Here is a 21,185-nt window from a genome sequence, read left to right as displayed (position 1 = left end):
GTATACAACACTCAATTGTTAAATAATAACTCAGTACAACACAGTGTATACAACACTCGATCATTGGATAATTACTCAATATAACACAGTGCATACAACACTCGATCGTTACATAATTACTCAGTAAAATACATTGTCAACACAAATCGATCGTTACATAATTACTCAGTACAACACAGTGCATACAACACTCGATCGTTACATAATTACTCAGTGCAATACAGTGCATACAACAATCGGTCGTTACATAATTACTCAGTACAAGACAGTGTATACAACACTCGATCGTTACATAATTACTCAGTGCAATACAGTGCATACAACAATCGATCGTTACATAATTACTCAATGCAATACAGTGTATACAACACTCGATCGTTACATAATTACTCAGTGCAATACAGTGCATACAACGATCGATCGTTACATAATTACTCTGTGCAATACAGTGCATACAACAATTGATCGATACATAATTACTCAGTGTAATACAGTGCATACAACAATCGATCGTTACATAATTACTCAGTGCAATACATTGTATACAACAATCGATCGTTACATAATTACTCAGTGCAATACAGTGCATACAACGATCGATCGTTACATAATTACTCTGTGCAATACAGTGCATACAACAATTGATCGTTACATAATTACTCAGTGCAATACAGTGCATACAACAATCGATCGTTACATAATTACTCAGTGCAATACAGTGCATACAATAATCGATCGTTACATAATTCCGCAGTGCAATACAGTGTATACAACAATCGATCGTTACATAATTACTCAGTGCAATACAGTGTATACAACAATCGATCATTACATAATTACTCAGTTCAATACAGTGCACACAACACTCGATCGTTACATAATTACTCAGTACAAGACAGTGTATACAACACTCGATCGTTACGTAATTATTCAGTGCAATACAGTGTATACAACACTCGATCGTTACATAATTACTCAGTACAAGACAGTGTAAACAACAATCGATCGTTACATAATTACTCAGTACAACACAGTGTCAACACAAATCTATCGTTACATTATTACTCAGTACAAGACAGTGTATACAACACTCGATCGTTACATAATTATTCAGTGCAATACAGTGTATACAACAATCAATTGATACATGATTACTCAGTGCAATACAGTGCATACAACAATCGATCGTTACATAATCACCCAGTGCAACACAGTGCATACAACAATCGATCGTTACATAATTACTCAGTGCAACACAGTGCGTACAACAATCGATCGTTACATACTTACTCAGTGCAACACAGTGCACACAACAATCGATCGTTATATAATTACTCAGTGCAATACAGTGCCTACAACAATCGATCGTTACATAATTACTCAGTGCAATACAGTGCATACAACAATCGATCGTTACATAATTACTCAGTACAAGACAGTGTATACAACGCTCGATCGTTACATAATTACTCAGTGCAATACAGTGCATGCAACAATCGATCGTTACATAATTACTCAGTGCAACACAGTGCATACAACAATTGATCGATACATAATTACTCAGTGTAATACAGTGCATACAACAATCGATCGTTACATAATTACTCAGTGCAATACAGTGTATACAACAATCGATCGTTACATAATTACTCAGTGCAATACAGTGCATACAACGATCGATCGTTACATAATTACTCTGTGCAATACAGTGCATACAACAATTGATCGTTACATAATTACTCAGTGCAATACAGTGCATACAACAATCGATCGTTACATAATTACTCAGTGCAATACAGTGCATACAATAATCGATCGTTACATAATTCCGCAGTGCAATACAGTGTATACAACAATCGATCGTTACATAATTACTCAGTGCAATACAGTGTACACAACAATCGATCATTACATAATTACTCAGTTCAATACAGTGCATACAACAATCGATCGTTACATAATTACTCAGTGCAATACAGTTTATACAACAATCGATCGTTACATAATTACTCAGTGCAATACAGTTTATACAACACTCGATCGTTACATAATTACTCAGTGCAACACAGTGTACACAACACTCAATTGTTAAATAATTACACAGTACAACACAGTGTATACAACACTCAATTGTTAAATAATTACTCAGTACAACACAGTGTATACAACACTCGATCATTGGATAATTACTCAGTATAACACAGTGCATACAACACTCGATCGTTACATAATTACTCAGTACAAGACAGTGTATACAACACTCGATCGTTACGTAATTATTCAGTGCAATACAGTGTATACAACACTCGACCGTTACATAATTACTCAGTACAAGACAGTGTAAACAACAATCGATCGTTACATAATTACTCAGTACAACACAGTGTCAACACAAATCTATCGTTACATAATTACTCAGTACAAGGCAGTGTATACAACACTCGATCGTTACATAATTATTCAGTGCAATACAGTGTATACAACAATCAATTGATACATGATTACTCAGTGCAATACAGTGCATACAACAATCGATCGTTACATAATTACTCAGTGCAATACTGTGCATACAACGATCGATCGTTACATAATCACCCAGTGCAACACAGTGCATACAACAATCGATCGTTACATAATTACTCAGTGCAACACAGTGCGTACAACAATCGATCGTTACATACTTACTCAGTGCAACACAGTGCATACAACAATCGATCGTTATATAATTACTCAGTGCAATACAGTGCCTACAACAATCGATCGTTACATAATTACTCAGTGCAATACAGTGCATACAACAATCGATCGTTACATAATTACTCAGTACAAGACAGTGTATACAACGCTCGATCGTTACATAATTACTCAGTGCAATACAGTGCATGCAACAATCGATCGTTACATAATTACTCAGTGCAACACAGTGCATACAACAATTGATCGATACATAATTACTCAGTGTAATACAGTGCATACAACAATCGATCGTTACATAATTACTCAGTGCAATACAGTGTATACAACAATCGATCGTTACATAATTATTCAGTGCAATACAGTGTATACAACACTCGACCGTTACATAATTACTCAGTACAAGACAGTGTAAACAACAATCGATCGTTACATAATTACTCAGTACAACACAGTGTCAACACAAATCTATCGTTACATAATTACTCAGTACAAGGCAGTGTATACAACACTCGATCGTTACATAATTACTCAGTGCAATACAGTGCATACAACGATCGATCGTTACATAATTACCCAGTGCAACACAGTGCATACAACAATCGATCGTTACATAATTACTCAGTTCAATACAGTGTATACAACAATCGATCGATACATAATTACTCAGTGCAATACAGTTTATACAACAATCGATCGTTACATAATTACTCAGTGCAACACAGTGTACACAACACTCAATTGTTAAATAATTACACAGTACAACACAGTGTATACAACACTCAATTGTTAAATAATAACTCAGTACAACACAGTGTATACAACACTCGATCATTGGATAATTACTCAATATAACACAGTGCATACAACACTCGATCGTTACATAATTACTCAGTAAAATACATTGTCAACACAAATCGATCGTTACATAATTACTCAGTGCAATACAGTGCATACAACAATCGGTCGTTACATAATTACTCAGTACAAGACAGTGTATACAACACTCGATCGTTACATAATTACTCAGTGCAATACAGTGCATACAACAATCGATCGTTACATAATTACTCAGTGCAATACAGTGCATACAACGATCGATCGTTACATAATTACCCAGTGCAACACAGTGCATACAACAATCGATCGTTACATAATTACTCAGTTCAATACAGTGTATACAACAATCGATCGATACATAATTACTCAGTGCAATACAGTTTATACAACAATCGATCGTTACATAATTACTCAGTGCAACACAGTGTACACAACACTCAATTGTTAAATAATTACACAGTACAACACAGTGTATACAACACTCAATTGTTAAATAATAACTCAGTACAACACAGTGTATACAACACTCGATCATTGGATAATTACTCAATATAACACAGTGCATACAACACTCGATCGTTACATAATTACTCAGTAAAATACATTGTCAACACAAATCGAGCGTTACATAATTACTCAGTACAACACAGTGCATACAACACTCGATCGTTACATAATTACTCAGTGCAATACAGTGCATACAACAATCGGTCGTTACATAATTACTCAGTACAAGACAGTGTATACAACACTCGATCGTTACATAATTACTCAGTGCAATACAGTGCATACAACAATCGATCGTTACATAATTACTCAATGCAATACAGTGTATACAACACTCGATCGTTACATAATTACTCAGTGCAATACAGTGTATACAACAATTGATCGATACATAATTACTCAGTGTAATACAGTGCATACAACAATCGATCGTTACATAATTACTCAGTGCAATACATTGTATACAACAATCGATCGTTACATAATTACTCAGTGCAATACAGTGCATACAACGATCGATCGTTACATAATTACTCTGTGCAATACAGTGCATACAACAATTGATCGTTACATAATTACTCAGTGCAATACAGTGCATACAACAATCGATCGTTACATAATTACTCAGTGCAATACAGTGCATACAATAATCGATCGTTACATAATTCCGCAGTGCAATACAGTGTATACAACAATCGATCGTTACATAATTACTCAGTGCAATACAGTGTATACAACAATCGATCATTACATAATTACTCAGTTCAATACAGTGCATACAACACTCGATCGTTACATAATTACTCAGTACAAGACAGTGTATACAACACTCGATCGTTACGTAATTATTCAGTGCAATACAGTGTATACAACACTCGATCGTTACATAATTACTCAGTACAAGACAGTGTAAACAACAATCGATCGTTACATAATTACTCAGTACAACACAGTGTCAACACAAATCTATCGTTACATAATTACTCAGTACAAGACAGTGTATACAACACTCGATCGTTACATAATTATTCAGTGCAATACAGTGTATACAACAATCAATTGATACATGATTACTCAGTGCAATACAGTGCATACAACAATCGATCGTTACATAATCACCCAGTGCAACACAGTGCATACAACAATCGATCGTTACATAATTACTCAGTGCAACACAGTGCGTACAACAATCGATCGTTACATACTTACTCAGTGCAACACAGTGCATACAACAATCGATCGTTATATAATTACTCAGTGCAATACAGTGCCTACAACAATCGATCGTTACATAATTACTCAGTGCAATACAGTGCATACAACAATCGATCGTTACATAATTACTCAGTACAAGACAGTGTATACAACGCTCGATCGTTACATAATTACTCAGTGCAATACAGTGCATGCAACAATCGATCGTTACATAATTACTCAGTGCAACACAGTGCATACAACAATTGATCGATACATAATTACTCAGTGTAATACAGTGCATACAACAATCGATCGTTACATAATTACTCAGTGCAATACAGTGTATACAACAATCGATCGTTACATAATTACTCAGTGCAATACAGTGCATACAACGATCGATCGTTACATAATTACTCTGTGCAATACAGTGCATACAACAATTGATCGTTACATAATTACTCAGTGCAATACAGTGCATACAACAATCGATCGTTACATAATTACTCAGTGCAATACAGTGCATACAATAATCGATCGTTACATAATTCCGCAGTGCAATACAGTGTATACAACAATCGATCGTTACATAATTACTCAGTGCAATACAGTGTACACAACAATCGATCATTACATAATTACTCAGTTCAATACAGTGCATAAAACAATCGATCGTTACATAATTACTCAGTGCAATACAGTTTATACAACAATCGATCGTTACATAATTACTCAGTGCAATACAGTTTATACAACAATCGATCGTTACATAATTACTCAGTGCAACACAGTGTACACAACACTCAATTGTTAAATAATTACACAGTACAACACAGTGTATACAACACTCAATTGTTAAATAATTACTCAGTACAACACAGTGTATACAACACTCGATCATTGGATAATTACTCAGTATAACACAGTGCATACAACACTCGATCGTTACATAATTACTCAGTACAAGACAGTGTATACAACACTCGATCGTTACGTAATTATTCAGTGCAATACAGTGTATACAACACTCGACCGTTACATAATTACTCAGTACAAGACAGTGTAAACAACAATCGATCGTTACATAATTACTCAGTACAACACAGTGTCAACACAAATCTATCGTTACATAATTACTCAGTACAAGGCAGTGTATACAACACTCGATCGTTACATAATTATTCAGTGCAATACAGTGTATAAAACAATCAATTGATACATGATTACTCAGTGCAATACAGTGCATACAACAATCGATCGTTACATACTTACTCAGTGCAACACAGTGCATACAACAATCGATCGTTATATAATTACTCAGTGCAATACAGTGCCTACAACAATCGATCGTTACATAATTACTCAGTGCAATACAGTGCATACAACAATCGATCGTTACATAATTACTCAGTACAAGACAGTGTATACAACACTCGATCGTTACATAATTACTCAGTGCAATACAGTGTATACAACAATCGATCGTTACATAATTACTCAGTGCAATACAGTGTACACAACAATCGATCATTACATAATTACTCAGTTCAATACAGTGCATACAACAATCGATCGTTACATAATTACTCAGTGAAATACAGTGCATACAACAAGCGATCGTTACATACTTACTCAGTGCAATACAGTTTATACAACAATCGATCGTTACATAATTGCTCAGTGCAACACAGTGTACACAACACTCAATTGTAAAATAATTACACAGTACAACACAGTGTATACAACACTCAATTGTTAAATAATAACTCAGTACAACACAGTGTATACAACACTCGATCATTGGATAATTACTCAATATAACACAGTGCATACAACACTCGATCGTTACATAATTACTCAGTAAAATACATTGTCAACACAAATCGATCGTTACATAATTACTCAGTACAACACAGTGCATACAACACTCGATCGTTACATAATTACTCAGTGCAATACAGTGCATACAACAATCGGTCGTTACATAATTACTCAGTACAAGACAGTGTATACAACACTCGATCGTTACATAATTACTCAGTGCAATACAGTGCATACAACAATCGATCGTTACATAATTACTCAATGCAATACAGTGTATACAACACTCGATCGATACATAATTACTCAGTGTAATACAGTGCATACAACAATCGATCGTTACATAATTACTCAGTGCAATACAGTGCATACAATAATCGATCGTTACATAATTCCGCAGTGCAATACAGTGTATACAACAATCGATCGTTACATAATTACTCAGTGCAATACAGTGTACACAACAATCGATCATTACATAATTACTCAGTTCAATACAGTGCATACAACAATCGATCGTTACATAATTACTCAGTGCAATACAGTTTATACAACAATCGATCGTTACATAATTACTCAGTGCAATACAGTTTATACAACAATCGATCGTTACATAATTACTCAGTGCAACACAGTGTACACAACACTCAATTGTTAAATAATTACACAGTACAACACAGTGTATACAACACTCAATTGTTAAATAATTACTCAGTACAACACAGTGTATACAACACTCGATCATTGGATAATTACTCAGTATAACACAGTGCATACAACACTCGATCGTTACATAATTACTCAGTACAAGACAGTGTATACAACACTCGATCGTTACGTAATTATTCAGTGCAATACAGTGTATACAACACTCGACCGTTACATAATTACTCAGTACAAGACAGTGTAAACAACAATCGATCGTTACATAATTACTCAGTACAACACAGTGTCAACACAAATCTATCGTTACATAATTACTCAGTACAAGGCAGTGTATACAACACTCGATCGTTACATAATTATTCAGTGCAATACAGTGTATACAACAATCAATTGATACATGATTACTCAGTGCAATACAGTGCATACAACAATCGATCGTTACATAATTACTCAGTGCAATACTGTGCATACAACGATCGATCGTTACATAATCACCCAGTGCAACACAGTGCATACAACAATCGATCGTTACATAATTACTCAGTGCAACACAGTGCATACAACAATCGATCGTTACATACTTACTCAGTGCAACACAGTGCATACAACAATCGATCGTTATATAATTACTCAGTGCAATACAGTGCCTACAACAATCGATCGTTACATAATTACTCAGTGCAATACAGTGCATACAACAATCGATCGTTACATAATTACTCAGTACAAGACAGTGTATACAACACTCGATCGTTACATAATTACTCAGTGCAATACAGTGCATACAACAATCGATCGTTACATAATTACTCAGTGCAACACAGTGCATACAACAATCGATCGTTACATAATTACTCAGTGAAATACAGTGCATACAACAAGCGATCGTTACATACTTACTCAGTGCAATACAGTTTATACAACAATCGATCGTTACATAATTGCTCAGTGCAACACAGTGTACACAACACTCAATTGTAAAATAATTACACAATACAACACAGTGTATACAACACTCAATTGTTAAATAATAACTCAGTACAACACAGTGTATACAACACTCGATCATTGGATAAATACTCAATATAACACAGTGCATACAACACTCGATCGTTACATAATTACTCAGTAAAATACATTGTCAACACAAATCGATCGTTACATAATTACTCAGTACAACACAGTGCATACAACACTCGATCGTTACATAATTACTCAGTGCAATACAGTGCATACAACAATCGGTCGTTACATAATTACTCAGTACAAGACAGTGTATACAACACTCGATCGTTACATAATTACTCAGTGCAATACAGTGCATACAACAATCGATCGTTACATAATTACTCAATGCAATACAGTGTATACAACACTCGATCGTTACATAATTACTCAGTGCAATACAGTGTATACAACAATTGATCGATACATAATTACTCAGTGTAATACAGTGCATACAACAATCGATCGTTACATAATTACTCAGTGCAATACAGTGTATACAACAATCGATCGTTACATAATTACTCAGTGCAATACAGTGCATACAACGATCGATCGTTACATAATTACTCTGTGCAATACAGTGCATACAACAATTCATCGTTACATAATTACTCAGTGCAATACAGTGCATACAACAATCGATCGTTACATAATTACTCAGTGCAATACAGTGCATACAATAATCGATCGTTACATAATTCCGCAGTGCAATACAGTGTATACAACAATCGATCGTTACATAATTACTCAGTGCAATACAGTGTATACAACAATCGATCATTACATAATTACTCAGTTCAATACAGTGCATACAACAATCGATCGTTACATAATTACTCAGTGCAATACAGTTTATTCAACAATCGATCGTTACATAATTACTCAGTGCAATACAGTTTATACAACAATCGATCGTTACATAATTACTCAGTGCAACACAGTGTACACAACACTCAATTGTTAAATAATTACACAGAACAACACAGTGTATACAACACTCAATTGTTAAATAATTACTCAGTACAACACAGTGTATACAACACTCGATCATTGGATAATTACTCAGTATAACACAGTGCATACAACACTCGATCGTTACATAATTACTCAGTACAAGACAGTGTATACAACACTCGATCGTTACGTAATTATTCAGTGGAATACAGTGTATACAACACTCGATCGTTACATAATTACTCAGTACAAGACAGTGTAAACAACAATCGATCGTTACATAATTACTCAGTACAACACAGTGTCAACACAAATCTATCGTTACATAATTACTCAGTACACGACAGTGTATACAACACTCGATCGTTACATAATTATTCAGTGCAATACAGTGTATACAACAATCAATTGATACATGATTACTCAGTGCAATACAGTGCATACAACAATCGATCGTTACATAATTACTCAGTGCAATACAGTGCATACAACGATCGATCGTTACATAATCACCCAGTGCAACACAGTGCATACAACAATCGATCGTTACATAATTACTCAGTGCAACACAGTGCATACAACAATCGATCGTTACATACTTACTCAGTGCAACACAGTGCATACAACAATCGATCGTTATATAATTACTCAGTGCAATACAGTGCCTACAACAATCGATCGTTACATAATTACTCAGTGCAATACAGTGCATACAACAATCGATCGTTACATAATTACTCAGTACAAGACAGTGTATACAACACTCGATCGTTACATAATTACTCAGTGCAATACAGTGCATACAACAATCGATCGTTACATAATTACTCAGTGCAACACAGTGCATACAACAATTGATCGATACATAATTACTCAGTGTAACACAGTGCATACAACAATCGATCGTTACATAATTACTCAGTGCAATACAGTGTATACAACAATCGATCGTTACATAATTACTCAGTGCAATACAGTGCATACAACGATCGATCGTTACATAATTACTCTGTGCAATACAGTGCATACAACAATTGATCGTTACATAATTACTCAGTGCAATACAGTGCATACAACAATCGATCGTTACATAATTACTCAGTGCAATACAGTGCATACAATAATCGATCGTTACATAATTCCGCAGTGCAATACAGTGTATACAACAATCGATCATTACATAATTACTCAGTTCAATACAGTGCATACAACAATCGATCGTTACATAATTACTCAGTGCAATACAGTTTATACAACAATCGATCGTTACATAATTACTCAGTGCAATACAGTTTATACAACAATCGATCGTTACATAATTACTCAGTGCAATACAGTTTATACAACAATCGATCGTTACATAATTACTCAGTGCAACACAGTGTACACAACACTCAATTGTTAAATAATTACACAGAACAACACAGTGTATACAACACTCAATTGTTAAATAATTACTCAGTACAACACAGTGTATACAACACTCGATCATTGGATAATTACTCAGTATAACACAGTGCATACAACACTCGATCGTTACATAATTACTCAGTACAAGACAGTGTATACAACACTCGATCGTTACGTAATTATTCAGTGGAATACAGTGTATACAACACTCGATCGTTACATAATTACTCAGTACAAGACAGTGTAAACAACAATCGATCGTTACATAATTACTCAGTACAACACAGTGTCAACACAAATCTATCGTTACATAATTACTCAGTACACGACAGTGTATACAACACTCGATCGTTACATAATTATTCAGTGCAATACAGTGTATACAACAATCAATTGATACATGATTACTCAGTGCAATACAGTGCATACAACAATCGATCGTTACATAATTACTCAGTGCAATACAGTGCATACAACGATCGATCGTTACATAATCACCCAGTGCAACACAGTGCATACAACAATCGATCGTTACATAATTACTCAGTGCAACACAGTGCATACAACAATCGATCGTTACATACTTACTCAGTGCAACACAGTGCATACAACAATCGATCGTTATATAATTACTCAGTGCAATACAGTGCCTACAACAATCGATCGTTACATAATTACTCAGTGCAATACAGTGCATACAACAATCGATCGTTACATAATTACTCAGTACAAGACAGTGTATACAACACTCGATCGTTACATAATTACTCAGTGCAATACAGTGCATACAACAATCGATCGTTACATAATTACTCAGTGCAACACAGTGCATACAACAATTGATCGATACATAATTACTCAGTGTAACACAGTGCATACAACAATCGATCGTTACATAATTACTCAGTGCAATACAGTGTATACAACAATCGATCGTTACATAATTACTCAGTGCAATACAGTGCATACAACGATCGATCGTTACATAATTACTCTGTGCAATACAGTGCATACAACAATTGATCGTTACATAATTACTCAGTGCAATACAGTGCATACAACAATCGATCGTTACATAATTACTCAGTGCAATACAGTGCATACAATAATCGATCGTTACATAATTCCGCAGTGCAATACAGTGTATACAACAATCGATCATTACATAATTACTCAGTTCAATACAGTGCATACAACAATCGATCGTTACATAATTACTCAGTGCAATACAGTTTATACAACAATCGATCGTTACATAATTACTCAGTGCAATACAGTTTATACAACAATCGATCGTTACATAATTACTCAGTGCAACACAGTGTACACAACACTCAATTGTTAAATAATTACACAGTACAACACAGTGTATACAACACTCAATTGTTAAATAATTACTCAGTACAACACAGTGTATACAACAATCCATCGTTACATAATTACTCAGTACAACACAGTGTCAACACAAATCTATCGTTACATAATTACTCAGTACAAGACAGTGTATACAACACTCGATCGTTACATAATTATTCAGTGCAATACAGTGTATACAACAATCAATTGATACATGATTACTCAGTGCAATACAGTGCATACAACAATCGATCGTTACATAATTACTCAGTGCAATACAGTGCATACAACGATCGATCGTTACATAATCACCCAGTGCAACACAGTGCATACAACAATCGATCGTTACATAATTACTCAGTGCAACACAGTGCATACAACAATCGATCGTTACATACTTACTCAGTGCAACACAGTGCATACAACAATCGATCGTTATATAATTACTCAGTGCAATACAGTGCCTACAACAATCGATCGTTACATAATTACTCAGTGCAATACAGTGCATACAACGATCGATCGTTACATAATCACCCAGTGCAACACAGTGCATACAACAATCGATCGTTACATAATTACTCAGTGCAACACAGTGCATACAACAATCGATCGTTACATACTTACTCAGTGCAACACAGTGCATACAACAATCGATCGTTATATAATTACTCAGTGCAATACAGTGCCTACAACAATCGATCGTTACATAATTACTCAGTGCAATACAGTGCATACAACAATCGATCGTTACATAATTACTCAGTACAAGACAGTGTATACAACACTCGATCGTTACATAATTACTCAGTGCAATACAGTGCATACAACAATCGATCGTTACATAATTACTCAGTGCAACACAGTGCATACAACAATTGATCGATACATAATTACTCAGTGTAATACAGTGCATACAACACTCGATCGTTACATAATTACTCAGTGCAATACAGTGCATACAACAATCGATCGTTACATAATTACTCAATGCAATACAGTGTATACAACACTCGATCGTTACATAATTACTCAGTGCAATACAGTGTATACAACAATTGATCGATACATAATTACTCAGTGTAATACAGTGCATACAACAATCGATCGTTACATAATTACTCAGTGCAATACAGTGTATACAACAATCGATCGTTACATAATTACTCAGTGCAATACAGTGCATACAACGATCGATCGTTACATAATTACTCTGTGCAATACAGTGCATACAACAATTCATCGTTACATAATTACTCAGTGCAATACAGTGCATACAACAATCGATCGTTACATAATTACTCAGTGCAATACAGTGCATACAATAATCGATCGTTACATAATTCCGCAGTGCAATACAGTGTATACAACAATCGATCGTTACATAATTACTCAGTGCAATACAGTGTATACAACAATCGATCATTACATAATTACTCAGTTCAATACAGTGCATACAACAATCGATCGTTACATAATTACTCAGTGCAATACAGTTTATACAACAATCGATCGTTACATAATTACTCAGTGCAATACAGTTTATACAACAATCGATCGTTACATAATTACTCAGTGCAACACAGTGTACACAACACTCAATTGTTAAATAATTACACAGAACAACACAGTGTATACAACACTCAATTGTTAAATAATTACTCAGTACAACACAGTGTATACAACACTCGATCATTGGATAATTACTCAGTATAACACAGTGCATACAACACTCGATCGTTACATAATTACTCAGTACAAGACAGTGTATACAACACTCGATCGTTACGTAATTATTCAGTGGAATACAGTGTATACAACACTCGATCGTTACATAATTACTCAGTACAAGACAGTGTAAACAACAATCGATCGTTACATAATTACTCAGTACAACACAGTGTCAACACAAATCTATCGTTACATAATTACTCAGTACACGACAGTGTATACAACACTCGATCGTTACATAATTATTCAGTGCAATACAGTGTATACAACAATCAATTGATACATGATTACTCAGTGCAATACAGTGCATACAACAATCGATCGTTACATAATTACTCAGTGCAATACAGTGCATACAACGATCGATCGTTACATAATCACCCAGTGCAACACAGTGCATACAACAATCGATCGTTACATAATTACTCAGTGCAACACAGTGCATACAACAATCGATCGTTACATACTTACTCAGTGCAACACAGTGCATACAACAATCGATCGTTATATAATTACTCAGTGCAATACAGTGCCTACAACAATCGATCGTTACATAATTACTCAGTGCAATACAGTGCATACAACAATCGATCGTTACATAATTACTCAGTACAAGACAGTGTATACAACACTCGATCGTTACATAATTACTCAGTGCAATACAGTGCATACAACAATCGATCGTTACATAATTACTCAGTGCAACACAGTGCATACAACAATTGATCGATACATAATTACTCAGTGCAATACAGTGTATACAACAATCGATCGTTACATAATTACTCAGTGCAATACAGTGCATACAACGATCGATCGTTACATAATTACTCTGTGCAATACAGTGCATACAACAATTGATCGTTACATAATTACTCAGTGCAATACAGTGCATACAACAATCGATCGTTACATAATTACTCAGTGCAATACAGTGCATACAATAATCGATCGTTACATAATTCCGCAGTGCAATACAGTGTATACAACAATCGATCATTACATAATTACTCAGTTCAATACAGTGCATACAACAATCGATCGTTACATAATTACTCAGTGCAATACAGTTTATACAACAATCGATCGTTACATAATTACTCAGTGCAATACAGTTTATACAACAATCGATCGTTACATAATTACTCAGTGCAACACAGTGTACACAACACTCAATTGTTAAATAATTACACAGTACAACACAGTGTATACAACACTCAATTGTTAAATAATTACTCAGTACAACACAGTGTATACAACAATCGATCGTTACATAATTACTCAGTACAACACAGTGTCAACACAAATCTATCGTTACATAATTACTCAGTACAAGACAGTGTATACAACACTCGATCGTTACATAATTATTCAGTGCAATACAGTGTATACAACAATCAATTGATACATGATTACTCAGTGCAATACAGTGCATACAACAATCGATCGTTACATAATTACTCAGTGCAATACAGTGCATACAACGATCGATCGTTACATAATCACCCAGTGCAACACAGTGCATACAACAATCGATCGTTACATAATTACTCAGTGCAACACAGTGCATACAACAATCGATCGTTACATACTTACTCAGTGCAACACAGTGCATACAACAATCGATCGTTATATAATTACTCAGTGCAATACAGTGCCTACAACAATCGATCGTTACATAATTACTCAGTGCAATACAGTGCATACAACAATCGATCGTTACATAATTACTCAGTACAAGACAGTGTATACAACACTCGATCGTTACATAATTACTCAGTGCAATACAGTGCATACAACAATCGATCGTTACATAATTACTCAGTGCAACACAGTGCATACAACAATTGATCGATACATAATTACTCAGTGTAATACAGTGCATACAACAATCGATCGTTACATAATTACTCAGTGCAATACAGTGTATACAACAATCGATCGTTACATAATTACTCAGTGCAATACAGTGCATACAACGATCGATCGTTACATAATTACTCTGTGCAATACAGTGCATACAACAATTGATCGTTACATAATTACTCAGTGCAATACAGTGCATACAACAATCGATCGTTACATAATTACTCAGTGCAATACAGTGCATACAATAATCGATCGTTACATAATTCCGCAGTGCAATACAGTGTATACAACAATCGATCATTACATAATTACTCAGTTCAATACAGTGCATACAACAATCGATCGTTACATAATTACTCAGTGCAATACAGTTTATACAACAATCGATCGTTACATAATTACTCAGTGCAATACAGTTTATACAACAATCGATCGTTACATAATTACTCAGTGCAACACAGTGTACACAACACTCAATTGTTAAATAATTACACAGTACAACACAGTGTATACAACACTCAATTGTTAAATAATTACTCAGTACAACACAGTGTATACAACAATCGATCGTTACATAATTACTCAGTACAACACAGTGTCAACACAAATCTATCGTTACATAATTACTCAGTACAAGACAGTGTATACAACACTCGATCGTTACATAATTATTCAGTGCAATACAGTGTATACAACAATCAATTGATACATGATTACTCAGTGCAATACAGTGCATACAACAATCGATCGTTACATAATTACTCAGTGCAATACAGTGCATACAACGATCGATCGTTACATAATCACCCAGTGCAACACAGTGCATACAACAATCGATCGTTACATAATTACTCAGTGCAACACAGTGCATACAACAATCGATCGTTACATACTTACTCAGTGCAACACAGTGCATACAACAATCGATCGTTATATAATTACTCAGTGCAATACAGTGCCTACAACAATCGATCGTTACATAATTACTCAGTGCAATACAGTGCATACAACAATCGATCGTTACATAATTACTCAGTACAAGACAGTGTATACAACACTCGATCGTTACATAATTACTCAGTGCAATACAGTGCATACAGCAATCGATCGTTACATAATTACTCAGTGCAACACAGTGCATACAACAATCGATCGTTACATAATTACTCAGTGAAATACAGTGCATACAACAAGCGATCGTTACATACTTACTCAGTACAACACAGTGCATACAACAATCGATCTTTACATAATTACTCAATGCAATACAGTGCATACAACAATCGATCGTTACATAATTACTCAGTGCAATACAGTGCCTACAACAATCGATCATTACATAATTACTCAATGCAATACAGTGCATACAACAATCGATCTTTACATAATTACTCAATGCAATACAGTGCATACAACAATCGATCGTTACATAATTACTCAGTGCAATACAGTGCCTACAACAATCGATCATTACATAATTACTCAATGCAATACAGTGCATACAACAATCGATCTTTACATAATTACTCAATGCAATACAGTGCATACAACAATCGATCGTTACATACTTACTCAGTGCAACACAGTGCATACAACAATCGATCTTTACATAATTACTCAGTGCAACACAGTGCATACAACAATCGATCGTTACATAATTACTCAGTGCAATACAGTGTATACAACAATCGATCTTTACATAATTACTCAATGCAATACAGTGCATACAACAATCGATCGTTACATAATCACTCAGTGCAATACAGTGCATACAACAATCGATCGTTACATAATTACTCAGTGCAATACAGTGCATACAATAATCGATCGTTACATAATTCCGCAGTGCAATACAGTGTATACAACAATCGATCATTACATAATTACTCAGTTCAATACAGTGCATACAACAATCGATCGTTACATAATTACTCAGTGCAATACAGTTTATACAACAATCGATCGTTACATAATTACTCAGTGCAATACAGTTTATACAACAATCGATCGTTACATAATTACTCAGTGCAACACAGTGTACACAACACTCAATTGTTAAATAATTACACAGTACAACACAGTGTATACAACACTCAATTGTTAAATAATTACTCAGTACAACACAGTGTATACAACAATCGATCGTTACATAATTACTCAGTACAACACAGTGTCAACACAAATCTATCGTTACATAATTACTCAGTACAAGACAGTGTATACAACACTCGATCGTTACATAATTATTCAGTGCAATACAGTGTATACAACAATCAATTGATACATGATTACTCAGTGCAATACAGTGCATACAACAATCGATCGTTACATAATTACTCAGTGCAATACAGTGCATACAACGATCGATCGTTACATAATCACCCAGTGCAACACAGTGCATACAACAATCGATCGTTACATAATTACTCAGTGCAACACAGTGCATACAACAATCGATCGTTACATACTTACTCAGTGCAACACAGTGCATACAACAATCGATCGTTCTATAATTACTCAGTGCAATACAGTGCCTACAACAATCGATCGTTACATAATTACTCAGTGCAATACAGTGCATACAACGATCGATCGTTACATAATCACCCAGTGCAACACAGTGCATACAACAATCGATCGTTACATAATTACTCAGTGCAACACAGTGCATACAACAATCGATCGTTACATACTTACTCAGTGCAACACAGTGCATACAACAATCGATCGTTATATAATTACTCAGTGCAATACAGTGCCTACAACAATCGATCGTTACATAATTACTCAGTGCAATACAGTGCATACAACAATCGATCGTTACATAATTACTCAGTACAAGACAGTGTATACAACACTCGATCGTTACATAATCACCCAGTGCAACACAGTGCATACAACAATCGATCGTTACATAATTACTCAGTGCAACACAGTGCATACAACAATCGATCGTTACATACTTACTCAGTGCAACACAGTGTATACAACACTCGATCGTTACATAATTACTCAGTGCAATACAGTGCATACAACAATCGATCGTTACATAATTACTCAGTGCAACACAGTGCATACAACAATTGATCGATACATAATTACTCAGTGTAATACAGTGCATACAACACTCGATCGTTACATAATTACTCAGTGCAATACAGTGCATACAACAATCGATCGTTACATAATTACTCAATGCAATACAGTGTATACAACACTCGATCGTTACATAATTACTCAGTGCAATACAGTGTATACAACAATTGATCGATACATAATTACTCAGTGTAATACAGTGCATACAACAATCGATCGTTACATAATTACTCAGTGCAATACAGTGTATACAACAATCGATCGTTACATAATTACTCAGTGCAATACAGTGCATACAACGATCGATCGTTACATAATTACTCTGTGCAATACAGTGCATACAACAATTCATCGTTACATAATTACTCAGTGCAATACAGTGCATACAACAATCGATCGTTACATAATTACTCAGTGCAATACAGTGCATACAATAATCGATCGTTACATAATTCCGCAGTGCAATACAGTGTATACAACAATCGATCGTTACATAATTACTCAGTGCAATACAGTGTATACAACAATCGATCATTACATAATTACTCAGTTCAATACAGTGCATACAACAATCGATCGTTACATAATTACTCAGTGCAATACAGTTTATACAACAATCGATCGTTACATAATTACTCAGTGCAATACAGTTTATACAACAATCGATCGTTACATAATTACTCAGTGCAACACAGTGTACACAACACTCAATTGTTAAATAATTACACAGAACAACACAGTGTATACAACACTCAATTGTTAAATAATTACTCAGTACAACACAGTGTATACAACACTCGATCATTGGATAATTACTCAGTATAACACAGTGCATACAACACTCGATCGTTACATAATTACTCAGTACAAGACAGTGTATACAACACTCGATCGTTACGTAATTATTCAGTGGAATACAGTGTATACAACACTCGATCGTTACATAATTACTCAGTACAAGACAGTGTAAACAACAATCGATCGTTACATAATTACTCAGTACAACACAGTGTCAACACAAATCTATCGTTACATAATTACTCAGTACACGACAGTGTATACAACACTCGATCGTTACATAATTATTCAGTGCAATACAGTGTATACAACAATCAATTGATACATGATTACTCAGTGCAATACAGTGCATACAACAATCGATCGTTACATAATTACTCAGTGCAATACAGTGCATACAACGATCGATCGTTACATAATCACCCAGTGCAACACAGTGCATACAACAATCGATCGTTACATAATTACTCAGTGCAACACAGTGCATACAACAATCGATCGTTACATACTTACTCAGTGCAACACAGTGCATACAACAATCGATCGTTATATAATTACTCAGTGCAATACAGTGCCTACAACAATCGATCGTTACATAATTACTCAGTGCAATACAGTGCATACAACAATCGATCGTTACATAATTACTCAGTACAAGACAGTGTATACAACACTCGATCGTTACATAATTACTCAGTGCAATACAGTGCATACAACAATCGATCGTTACATAATTACTCAGTGCAACACAGTGCATACAACAATTGATCGATACATAATTACTCAGTGCAATACAGTGTATACAACAATCGATCGTTACATAATTACTCAGTGCAATACAGTGCATACAACGATCGATCGTTACATAATTACTCTGTGCAATACAGTGCATACAACAATTGATCGTTACATAATTACTCAGTGCAATACAGTGCATACAACAATCGATCGTTACATAATTACTCAGTGCAATACAGTGCATACAATAATCGATCGTTACATAATTCCGCAGTGCAATACAGTGTATACAACAATCGATCATTACATAATTACTCAGTTCAATACAGTGCATACAACAATCGATCGTTACATAATTACTCAGTGCAATACAGTTTATACAACAATCGATCGTTACATAATTACTCAGTGCAATACAGTTTATACAACAATCGATCGTTACATAATTACTCAGTGCAACACAGTGTACACAACACTCAATTGTTAAATAATTACACAGT

Source organism: Saccoglossus kowalevskii, chromosome 3, assembly GCF_978046115.1.
Source record: "Saccoglossus kowalevskii chromosome 3, keSacKowa6.1, whole genome shotgun sequence".
NCBI classification, from domain to species: Eukaryota; Metazoa; Hemichordata; class Enteropneusta; family Harrimaniidae; genus Saccoglossus; species Saccoglossus kowalevskii.
The sequence above is the reverse complement of the archived record's forward strand: the minus strand, read 5'-3'. Positions refer to the sequence as shown.